Source organism: Sinohyriopsis cumingii, unplaced genomic scaffold (genome assembly GCF_028554795.1).
Source record: "Sinohyriopsis cumingii isolate HCF-2022 unplaced genomic scaffold, ASM2855479v2 utg000229l, whole genome shotgun sequence".
Classification (NCBI taxonomy): domain Eukaryota; kingdom Metazoa; phylum Mollusca; class Bivalvia; order Unionida; family Unionidae; genus Sinohyriopsis; species Sinohyriopsis cumingii.
Genome location: NW_028315879.1, coordinates 6,555,987 through 6,569,882, shown reverse-complemented (window position 1 = coordinate 6,569,882; position 13,896 = coordinate 6,555,987).

Here is a 13,896-nt window from a genome sequence, read left to right as displayed (position 1 = left end):
CTTATCTTTTATTTTGTATACCTTTTACAAAACTGTAACACTACATTTTGTCTAATATCTTGTTATATGTTTTTGTACAGGTTTGACGAAGTGATTTTATTTTATTTATTTATTGCACTTCTTTGTTATTCCTTTGAACCTTACTTTTAAATTGGCACCATGTATCCAGTAGTGTGCTGATTGGCCCTAAACGATATACATACATGCATCCATATATACATGCATGCCTACATTACGTTCGGAAAACATACCATTTTTATATATCTCCAAATTATCCAATATATAGTAATCCATCTACAGCTGTTGATGGGATCCATGGAATACCAGCTTAAAGTTAGACAACCTTAAATTAAATATAGTATGCAGATAAAATGAGATTGATGACTATACACACATTATAGCAGTAAATGTCTAATAATAAATGACCCATTAGTGATTGGGGGCTGTAACCATTCAAATAGTGCGTCCCCATTTTATTCAGTATAGACTGCAATTTGTCAATTTGGTCATATGTACCCTATTTAGTTTGTGTATTATACACCACCTTGGTTCACACAACCTTTACAAATCCTTGAATCTGAGGAGTTACTTTTCAGACTCCTTGAATTTTGTAGCTCCGTTAATTTATGAAGGAATACAAAACGTTAATATTGCATACAATATATCAGTTTCTGAATGCTAGACTTTGCATTCTTTCCAAAAGTACTGAAATGGGATAAAATTGTGAGTATGAAATGAAACAACAGTTGCTAGATGGAGTAAAGTAACTTTGCAGTAGTACCTTGCTAATTACATATATAAAAGTATAACTAATGAATTAGGAATGTGGCCAAACAAGGAATGAGCTTTATGCAGTTCACAATGAGCGCATAACCCATTTTCCGTAAGATAAATTTCTCCCTGAAAACGTTTAGAAGTCCTGGCATTTTTTAATGTTCTAGCAAAGTCCTTTGAAAAAAGCTCATGTGGGCTATCTAAACCATAACACACACACACACACACACACACACACACACACACACACACACAGACAGATTTAATGACCCTGAGGCATACAGTATATTATACTGAATTACCCTTGTCCCCCAACCATCCAATATAGATACTGAATTACAATGTATCCCATTTATCTTTTATATATATATACTGAATTGCCATGTCCCCACCTATCCTGAATATATATATATATATATATATATATATATATATATATACTGAATTGCCATGTTCGCCAACTATGCAATATATATAATGAATTATCATGTCTACAAACCATCGAGTAAAGTACTGTATTTGAACTTCTGTACACAGATATTTAAAAAATTTGAGACTGATCGTGATGTAAGCCAATAAACAAAATGTAATGCTTTTATTTTAGTGGCCTTATAAAAAGCAATAGAAATTGACACAACGCTGATATTGACCAACAAATTATTACAGCCATATATATTTCATTTAGGATCATGTATAGAGTTAGCACAATGTTTTGGTCTTCTTTCACACAGCTAAAGTTTCGTGTTTGCTCACATGGGCATTTCAAGAAGTTAAGAAGCGAACTTTTTCCAAGGTATTTGTCCAGGGTACTAGTGTCTATTTAGATGACATTTCAGCTAATAAACTCTTCTTTGTGAAATGACCGCTAGGCGAGATGCATTTTAAAAAAACAGGAAAAAGAATATTTAACAAAATATGTTTGAATTTCTCATTACTTTAGATTAACATTTTTGGGAAAAAGACAATACACTTTACAAAAGGTTTTGGGGCACTTTTCGAAAGAAAACTTGTAGATGGAAAGGTATATTTAGATTTAAAAATTTAAGCTTGTTTGAACAAGATTTAAATAGGTTTTCTTGTTATGGAATTTTGTATATGTTTAGTGTGTAGTTTGCTTTCAACGGAGAAAAGCATTATCTAGACTGTACTGCAGAAACACTATCTCAGTACTATTTTAAACATTTATAAATGCTTAATAGCTATTTCTTAACATGCATTCATTGTGCCCTTTTGGTTCATAGAAAATCAAAATTATGCACCTTCTTCAAGGCGTTCGATTATCCATCTGTTTATATTTGTTAGTCTGGCTCATAACTTTGTAACTGTCGGAGAAATTTTCATGAAACGTTGCTCATGTATATATCATTACCAGTCCGACTATGTGTGTCATGTACCATAGTCAGACCTAGTCTGTCGGTCAAGATCAAGGTAAAATGTAACTTTTATATATTTTTCCATATATCAAAGTTTGCACCCATGACATCTAGTATGATTGTATCGTAAGGTTTACTGAAAATACTCTTAAATTGTGGACGTATGGAACAATAGCCAAAACTAAAATAATAATGTTGTAGTCAAATCTAAATATTGGCATGTCTATGTTTGGTGCAGGTCACACTGGTAATGGTCAAGGAAACAGACTAACTTCACATTGTGTATATTAGACACTTTAATCAACCAAATGACCATTCCCAGCAAAACGTTTGCATGGTTTGTATGAGGTCCATCGATTGAAAAAAGTTGGACTTGAAGGGGACAATCAACCTCTTAACAATTACTTGGGTCAACAGTATACAGAAACAGTATTCAGATACAAAGGTCATACAATGCAGAAACTTTGATAGTGTACATTATGCTGTGTCAATATGAGCATAGCTCTTGGATGGAAAGATGAGTAATTCTACTACAAGAATGAAAAATAAAAACACACAAAGATTATATAAAGTAGATCCATCAAGAAGTCGTTAACTGCTATGTGGTTTGTAGATGCAATTAATGAAAGTGGACTGAATGTCATTTAGGCGGAAGTGTTCATCGTAATATTGCTTTCCCATCATTGGCCTACGTATCACAACTTTTCAAATGCACGATTTCCACATTGACAATAGTAGTATATGATACATTGTTACACCTTAATAAATCTTGGTTTAACTTGCAGAACATAATGGTTGCCTTATTGATGTATATTTAGTATTTGCAGGTTTGCTTTTCTACCACTAAAGATATTTTATTGAAACTGTAGCCAATTATATACCATAACTAGATGGTGAGTCACGTACCATGTCCATGCCCCCTGCCTCAAGGGTAAGTTCACTGCAGCCTGTGTCTGGAACACAACTTTGTACCCAATGTAGATGTTTTAATGAAGCATTCGCCAGTTATGTATCATGTATAGATGGTATGTCACTTACCTTAGCCATGACCTCAACCTCAAGGTAAAGATCAAATGCAACTTTTATCCTTGTCCGCATCATAACTTTGAACTACTTTAGATATTGTAATAAAACATTTAACTTGTTATACATTATGACTAGACTGTGTATTACGTGTGATTGAAATGACCCCTGCGTCAAGGTTATTGTTACTGCAAGGGAGAATATAAACCAATGACCTGTCTTCATGCATTGATGTGTAGGTAAAACTGTTGAACCAGTGGAGATGTTTGAATGAAATTTTAGCATGGTATAGACACTTTGTCTTGACATTGTCTTGTGTATTCAGTCACGCCACTCTTCCGGTCAAGGTCAAGGTCAAAACAAAGAATAATGTAACCCAGTTGCTTGTTTCCAGGCTGTCACTTTTAACCTTTACCCTATCATACCAGTGTCAAACCCCTGGTTCAAAGTTCAAAGTTGTGGAAAAACAAACAAGGTGTGCCTGGCATGTGTCATTTGTAGTTTTTTGCTGTATTTTTTTATTTTCTTATGTTGTAAATTTTATTGTAATATAAACCACCCATATGTTGTGGTCCTGGTGTATATCAATGATCTATTTTAACCTGGAACACTTGAAATAAATGAATTTGTGACTGATAAAACTACCCCAAAATTACAAAGAGTTTTTAAAGTGCTAATGCTGGGATATCATAATAACAATACGGCTTGGAACACTAAACAAACAGTTTCCATTCAAAGACGTGTATGCAGGTAAAATATATGATATGATTGGTGTCCTTCAATTTGTTGACTCAAACAGATGTAAAGACAACATTGTGAAGATCACCATACACCACAAATTTATGTTTAAGTTACATGAGGTTATGATAGATAAAATATGCCGATCGATCGGTAGACCACAAACTTTTAGGTGTACCAAAACTTATGGTACATGACACATTTCCTTTAACTTCATGTCCCAACCTGTATAGGTCATCAAACATTTATTTTGCAAAGAATTAATCGTGTCCCAATACGTATAATGCCCCAAGACTTACTCTCATTAAGGTAATAAATCGAAGTTATGAAATATACTAAGGAACAGATAATAAAGTACATCTTGATTTAATGACAATACAATATACACATAATACAGTTCCATATACAAACTGTGAGTATGTTGATGTGTTCGTATTTGCTAAACTCCCCCCAAAAGCAGTTGTCCAGTAGAGACTAGAAAAGAACAAACACATGGCATCTAGACATGGATTGCTGAAGTTTGCCATATATATGAATGCATTGTGATCACAATTTGCAAGTAAGCTCCTGTCAGCAAAAATATGACTGATAATCATGTATTTGTTGGTGAAAGTTGTAGTTTACATCATTTTTAGTTTCTAGTTGCTGAACTTGTTACACGTCCAGAGGTTACGTGATGAATTCGGACTTTGTATTTGGGCTTACATTATATTAACGAAATAACATGTTCATTTTCAGTTTCAACGTTTACTGAAATCTAATGAGGCCATGAAAATTATGTGAACAGCTATATTTAAAACTAATTAGACACATTAACCAGGTTCATAAAGTTTGTAAAGTTGTGAAACCTTTAATAGAAAATTCTGGTAAGCAAAGTGCAATTAAGAATACAATTAAAAAAGAAGGTATCTTTCAACGTAAGAAACGGCAGTGCACAAAGGAAAACCAATCATTTCAGTATCATACATTTAGTGAGGGGAATATCATTTTCTGCCCAAATTGCAATGAAATTTGTCTTCAGGCATAGAGATAAATGTCACTTAGACAAATGTGCATTTTTAAAACCCATTCAAATATCAATGCTAGCTACTGAAGGTGAATAGTAGATACCAGCTTTTAAGACCTGTTGAACACTTTGAGGACAGATTAAGTAGGCTCGGCATGTGAAAAGGGATTTTAATATAAATCTGATAGACACACGTATGTGGGAGAAAACCAAAACAAATAATAAATCTTTCTGGGATTTGAAAATAATTTTTGTTAATTTTTATATATTATAAATGCTATTATCTTTCTGAGATTTTCCATCTATTTACCAAATATAATATTGCTTCTCATTTATAAATTCTTTCTCAAAATCCTTTGTTTCCTAATGTCTCATGTTTGTATTGAGTTCAATGTTGGATTTATATCGTGGGTGTTATTCAAACAAGACAACTATGTGGAGACAGAAAACATTTACAGTAACATGAAGGATGACCTACATGTTTTTAACACTATATATCGTCTGTAGAAAGCGCAGCATATTAGTTCACCACTGATTAATAAGGGGAGTATGATGTTTGTATATATATATATATATATATATATATATATATATATATATATATATATATATATATATATATATATATATATATATATATATATATATAATAAATCAATGTATATATTTATTTTACTCTAGGCAGTGAATTAACCGTCATAGAGTGCAAAAAACCCAGATTTTTTCATTGGTCGTCAATATCTAATAAACTTACGAAATTTCAATGTATTTCGATGCTTTCATAATGGAAAGATAAATACAACCATATGGAAATCAAAACGACTTGGGTTTAAATCAAACCAATGATAAACATGTTTTTATCTGCTGTTTTACCTTGAATGGGGAAGGAGCATTTTTAAACAACTGATCATTTATGAGCAAACATACACAAAACAGCGCAGAACTATAACGGTAAACCGCTGACCTTATCGCTTGGGACGCAGTACAAAATATGCTACTGCGTTGGTTGCTAGACAATGCGCTTGAGCATAAACAAAAAGAATATTTGCTCATGGAAATACTGAGTTTAACTTCCACTCTATGAAATATATCCGTTATTAACTCGTTTCAAGGAAATACCCTCTGTATATTTGTGACTGTACCCGAATATATGGAAATGTTTATAGTATGGTTCCAAATGACGTCGTTAGTACATATATGTATCATATATAGATTGTAACCTAGAGATCGGTAATGAGCATGGACAAAATAATTTGACTATCGGGAGACAAGTATCAGGGACGTTTACATACACACACACACACACACACATGCACACACACACACACACACACACACACACACACACATATATATATATATATATATATATATATATATATATATATATATATATATATATATATATATATATATATATATATATATATATATGTGTGTGTGTGTGTGTGTGTGTGTGTGTGCGTGTGTTTGTGTGTGTGTGTTTGCTGAGTCATGTTCCTGAGGTATTGGTTTAAAGCAATACTATCGATATTATCAATACCTATGCAGAATATACAAAGTTTTTTCATTTTCTTTTGTTTTAAAAAAGTTAAGATTGCTTGATTCTTGAAATGGTAGATAATTGTAAATCACTAATGATGTTTCGGTGGTGATAATTTGTCGACTATTCAAATGTCAATCAGTCAAACAACCATAATTAATGGTTTGACCATAACTAGAGCTATATGTATTATTTGTAAAGCGCCAGGTACCCCGTGCGATAGAAAAGCACCTTACTCATTTTGAAAATGATGTCATCTGGTGGTAGCGTTTTACAACAGATTTGACAATGGTCAAGACTTTTAACTGGCCTGAACATAAGTTGATGCCACATTTTTATCAAAGGGAGAGCATTTAAGATTCTAAAGAGGAATGGGGTAAATGCCTGGAAACTATTGTCCTACTTAAATCTGAGGTATAAAAACGAAACCTTTCTTTAATTGAAACTAAGTAATGATGTCATGAATAAAATTAAACTAAATACCACAGTCGGAAATAATTTAGCCCCATAAATTCAAATCGCCAGTCCCATAAGATGCACTTCACTCAGAACAGAACATGTTGTTATTTGTGTATATACATATACAATCTCGTAACATATTGGCTTAAGGGGAAAAAAGTGGTATTCATTTAGGTATAAAGATAATGTTTCCTTTTGGTTGTGTGTGTTTCTAAACTGCAGTTTTTTCTATCTGGAATTTAATTGTTCGGAATTCAAAGGATTTTTTATGCATAAAGACAGGATACATTTAGACTGTTCAAGAGATTTTCAGCTTGGTGTCTTCTTCTCAAATCAGTGCAGAAATTTTCGATAAGTACAAATTACAAACGAGTTTTCATGTTAATTTCTGTTGTCCATATATATCGTGCAACTAAAGATCACTGATTGGTGAATTCGGATTCGATTGTTTATCACTCATGACGTCTCAGTCTTTGCATGGGTGGTGTGAAAATATCTTGGCGTATGGAAAAGAAGCCAAGAACAAACATTAAATATGCTTGCGTGACATGGAACCCAGACACGCCAGATCTGTTAGGCGCCTTAGGGTTGATTTTCATGTAAGCGCCCGTGCTATAATAATGAATGGAATAACTGTCCAAAGAAAATCACACATGGGCAGAGTTGAAAACAGATGGAGTGTTTCATTGAATATGTGGGGTTTTTAATGGCACTGTATACATATATGCTCTTTGTGTACCTATCTCTTTTCATTTTGGGCATGTTACGTTCCCACAAAATCGTAGAAAGGTTTTCCATCACTCTGCCTTGAAGCATTTAATCGGGGCATTAGTCAGTCTGTCCACCCACCGTTGACTCGTCAATCATTAATATGCCTTTCAAGTTATCCAAGTTTAGCGAATACTAGGTACATCCGTATCTTGCCAGGAAAAGCATGATTAGGAAACATGAGGAATGGAGACTGTAAGGTTATCAAAATAGCCGAAGACCTTATACAATAGTTTGTTAGAGAAAAGTGAGACAAGAACAGGAAAAGTGGGCATATATATAACACGTACGGTAGCAAAAGCAACAAAAGCAACAAAAGCAATATCTCGAGCCAGGCTGTGGTGATTGTAAAGTGGGCACACGGAACTTCACCTCTTCCTTCATTTGAAGCAGACCGAACCATATGCGAATGCATGCATTGTGACGGGGTCATCCTCCCAGAAGTGAAGGGGACAAATTGACAAAAAATAACTATATGGCACGTGTGTGTGTATTTTTGTTATTCTGTTCCTACTAATCCCTCTCCCTATTATATTTTGTATTTCTTTATTGGGGTTTAGTGGTGTAGCTATAAGTACTTACCAAGATTGCTTATGTGATAGTGTATGATGTGTAGGTTTGGTGTAGACATTTATGTTTTTGTCGTAGTATCTTGCGTAAAAAGTAGAGAAAGCGTTTATTTTATAACCGCTCAGGAGATATGATGTCCATGTTATGATCATGTGTGGTGTGTATTGTAATTTGTACGTACTTCAGGCATATAAAACAGAGTGTTTGTCAGTCTGAATGAAGTGGTCGCACATAGCCAAAGGGGTGGAATTGACTTCAATCCATGAATAGAAAGAAAGAACAATGTTGCTACAACCAAAAGTGAACAATGGACAGAATGTCTTGGAACTCCAAACGCGTCTGGAAAATGTTCGTTTTACCTGGACCAGCTGTCCAAGGTTGTTTGGCCGACTACGTTTCCCTAGACGAAGAGAAGGCGCATAAAAAGGGCATAATCATTATATTCAGCCCCACCTGTCATGTCAAGTCAGTGCTAAGGGACAAACCAAAACCTTTCGTAAAACTGAAGATCGTGAGATGGGATTTGGAGTTGTCGTTGGAGCAGCAGCGCCGGGTGTTGGAACCCAAGTGAACACAGCAGGACAGAAACAACTTCAGAGGGAAATAGGAACCTCCATTTACCTGTAACGGTGGATCATGACTTTGAATTCAACCGACCAACCCCTTGTATTACCTAACTTCACCATTTAATGGTATCATGGCAAGATTCGTTGATGTGTGTGTGATTAGCCTGGATGTTGAGGGCATTAACCATGTGCACTGGAGAAACAAAACGGCCCTTTTCTATGTGTTTCTATAACTATGTATTATTGTTTGAAGGTGTTTGCTTTGTTCTCCAACAAAAGCATATCTTGTCTTTCTCCCATGTATGTTTATATGTGAGGGTTAGTTCTGTGCCTATAAATTCTTTTTAATAATTTACGTTTTTGGATTCTTATTATGTGATTGATTAGTGGCGTGACTAGACAAATTCAATATCCTTGCTTGAGTGATTGTGAATGTTGTATACTGGTCATTTGATTGTATTGAATCTTTAAACATTTTTTTCTTGTATAATATATTTTGCATAAGTGTGTTTTTATGTCTTTGTAAATGTTGGAACAGAGTGTATTTTAGGTCCCATCTACTATCTAATTTGCATGTTTGTATGTGAGTGAATGTTTTACTTCTTGTTCGTGCTTCAGACATACACAGGGACACGCTTTTCAACGAACAAGGACATTACATTTTCTTGATTTACAAGAAGCTTGGCATATGATGGTGGATGAGGAATATCTTGTACAAAAGATATAAACATATTGAAGATATCCTTTCATACACTGCAGGCCAACGCACGAGTCATTCCTAAAAAGAGCTAGATGTCTTGTCAAACAAGCTGTGGAAGAGGACAAGCTGATGATGAAAGGGTTCGTGCCAATAGACCATTGTATACTGGGCAAACTGAAGAATGCTGTGGATTGCATTGTCAATGTAAACCATATTTACAGAGATAGACACTTGCGGATATTTGATCCTACCCAATGTTAGACAGAGAGAGAGAGAAAGGAAACAGCCTTAAAAGAGGTCTCTGAATTTAGTATAGACAGCGATTAATGACCAATGACAAAGATAAAGGATGTTAGAGCTAAGGGGAAATAAGTGAAAAGGAGGATAGAGGAAATATGAAGAATTCGAAAGATTAATAATTGGATGTGAAGATCAAGTTCTAGGTCATCTTAAATTCCATTAACTTTAAAACTCAAAGTATCTTAGACATATCGCATGTTCTAATTATGATCAAAGCAATGTAGGCACATACCCCTTTCACTCACTCTATTTAAGCTGGAATATAAATCCATGGACAAAATGTTTTGTTCAAGCATGTTTGAATCGGATTAAGGGCGTTTGATAAAGTTTGAAGAATGAAGTTATGTCATAACACATTTTTCTGGTTGCTATCTTATTTGCTCTAGCCCGTGAGATATTTTGGATTTATGTAGCACGTGATGTATATATTCTGTGTGTCTGGCACATAATTTGTATTAGTTTTGTAGTTTAACCCACACTTCACTGCACATTTATTTATAAATGTAACATAATAATTTTGGGATCAGTGTTATTAAAAGTAACTATAACTATCTAATTTGTTTTACAAAATTCTTGCGAAACGAATTATGTACCTTTAGCAAAATAAATGTCGCTATCGTCAAAATATAATGAGTTACATATAGAGAAAATGCATTGTGTATTGTGCAACCAAGTATCACACTATACCAAATTATATTGACCTCGTGTGCGTGTGTATGTTTGTATCCGTCTATCAAAAGTTTTTTGCGTGGTGGGCTATTATAGATGGAAAGCCCATACGTGTTTTCTGAGTATCGTTTTTTTGTATTGTTATATATGTGTTGTTATTGTATTCCAACTCGATTAGACCGCTCCGGTGGCCTAGTGGTTAGAGCATCCACCTCGGATGCGGGAGGTCGTGGGTTCAATCCCCGACCGATTCAAACCAACTTACAAAAATGGTACTAACAGCTGTCTAGCTAGGAGATCAGCATTAAGAGGTTAATGTTATGACTGATCGGCGGCATGACGCCCTAAAGCTAGACATCACTATAAACTGCCACACTGCAGACATCGTAGCGATATGACTGGAAAATTGTTCAAGATACGTTAAAACTCCAAATCACACACCCACCCACAACTCGGTGAGGCTCATTAGAAGACAGCATATATATATATATATATATATATATATATATATATATATATATATATATATATATATATATATATAAACTTTCAGAGAGCACATTCTGAAATAATGGACGCACACTTCTCAAGAGGATTGATTTTCTCAAAAATAATTTTGTTATATAAAACGGGTCTCTTTTGGAAAAAAAGTCCTTTAAGTTTCGTTTTGTCCAGCCTGGTAACTACAGATTAGCTATAATCTTTAAGATCCGATGCAAAAACATTATAAGTTTCTTCGGTTAGCAAGAATTTATCCGTAAAGTAATTACCATGTCGTTTTCATTGAACTAGACACATTTTTGAGCATAGTAATAACGTTGTAGGATTCATTACACTAGACAGCATTAAGGAATCAGCGAAGTAACCACAATATTGCATCCATTATGATAGAAACATGAATGTAACAGCGACATAATCAACATATGACATCCATGACGCTTGACAAACTATTAGCAAACTATCAGTAAATACTCACCAAGTTGGATCCATTACGCTAGACAAATTGACTTTAACAGCAGTAGCATGGTAACATCGCGCTACGTAACTTAAACATCAAGGAAAATGAGATGGAGAGGTATGTAATCAATACATATACAGACGACAGTACGATGTAGAACTATTTTCCCCTTTAAGACTTTTGAATCAAAATTGAATGCTGAAGTGTGTAAGAATACCTGGTTGGGTGCAATTGATGACATTTAAAAGGTTTTGAGGTTGTTGATTAGTTTACTGGGATAAATATATGGAATTCATAAAAGTGATCTGACGTGATTTGTCATTGACAAAATACAAAATAAGTTTTAATATCTTTTCTTGCACTCGGAAGCCTTAAACATTTTTTAGTTTCATACTTGGCTGAGATTGGAAGACTGCGGTATCAACCTGGAAAATAAAATACAAGGGACTGATTTAATTTATTGTCACCTCGAATCAATTGGGATACTTTTGCTTTCTTATAAATGAAACAGTCAAGTGCATATATTAATTATACTGTTCGTCGTCATCATCATTTTCAACCATATCATCATCACCAACATCATTGTAAAAGAATAACCAATGGACTTCAAATTTTAATATATCGCAATACTTGAATTAAAGCTTCAAATTGTATTAGTAAATAAACCTGAAGTGTACTTTTGCATTTGTTTCGTGTTTATTGTACCATCAAAATATGCACATGTTATAGAGAGTGCCAGCTCAAGGGAAACACCGAGACTACAGGTCACTCTTGATCTGAGCTGGATTTTATTATGCATCCTTCTAATCAGGAATCCGGCAGGCAAACTATTGTAACATTGGATACAAACTTAAACGATGTACTCACTTATTTCAGACCTTTCTTAATACACAATCCTTGCTGACACCACTGCACAGAAAGAGAACAAAATATATAAACAGTGATAATTTATGTATACTTGAAAATAATGGAAAGCGAACCTTCATATTTTGAAGCAATACACACATATGCTTCTTACTTTGATTGATTTGCAATTTAGTACATATAGCTTATTACATGAATATATTTAACTTGAAATTAAGGTACAAGACATTAAATGGTTTCCTATAAAACCAAACAGAATTTAATTATTAGAAATTACGTTGCTTACATCATATCCATGTTTTACAAATTGTCATCTGATTAATGAGTTTAGTCCAGCCTAGAAATCTAGCCATGATGCTCTTCATAATTGTTAGCAGAAAGAGGAAGACATGCATACAGTGAAAGAGACAGAGATAGAGACAGAGGGAGAAGAGAGACACACAAAAAGATAGAGACAGAGATTACCATATTTATTCCACACGTTGTACCAGGAGCTGCATTAAAATATACATCCATGCATTTGAATGTCGTCGGATGCGTACAATACATGAACCGACAAATCCTTCCAGGCAGTACCTTTATGGGAAACATAACAAACAAACAATTTTACATCAAGTTGTATGGGGTTACGTGATCTATTACTCTGGTCACCCTCTATATCTGCCCCTCAAAACTACAAGCTAGACCCCAGATGCAGGCACATACCGTTACAAAGACAATCAATGCTTAATTTGATACATATGTCCCACACCAATTCATTCAGTAGTTCGAGAACTGCAATTAACTTCGCGATGAATCAAAAGTTATGATAATGATAGTAATTCAGCTGGAGATAAACTTATTTATACAATCGGATTGACAGCGTTAATGTCTCACCGAGCGTGTTTCCGCATTTTGTTCACACTTAAAATTAGGTCAAAACTTACTGGTTAGCAATGCGATAGATAAAATAAACAGCTTGTCTATTAGATTTGCTCAACTTTGTGCTGTTATATCTCTTGGAGTAAATTTCCTGTAGTCGTTATATTACGTAAGAGTCTCGAATTGTTTGTACAGAATGTTAAGAGTTTGTTTTTGCATATTTAAATCTTTCATTCCCCCGACGAAAAAAATGTTTCGATCGAAACTTTAGGAAACCTTTTTAAATATATAATAGTATTAGAGTTATGTGAGTTGAGAAAAAAGTAAAATAATTTAAAATACATACGTCAGACTGTTAGACATTCCCATGGAAAACGCAACGAAGACTTAAGTTAAAGCAGGTCAAATTCGTTGATAAAATCCACCTATTCAAACGCGAACTACATGTCCGGAGTACATTAATATTGACTCAAACCATTTTCCCCAGTGAAATATTTGGTGTAAAGCAGTAACACTTCAGCTGTTTAATCCTTCGATGATAACCAGATCATACGTTCTGTTGGAACATTATTAAGTGAAACTTGCATAGTAGCCAAGCTACAAGTAAGGTCTTTTTTGTTTAAACATGTATTTCCAGATCGAACAGAGATGAATAACTTTAAAGAAAACAAAGTAAAGAATTGATACAAAAAGCAGCAACGCAATCAAGAAACTAAGCTTTGTT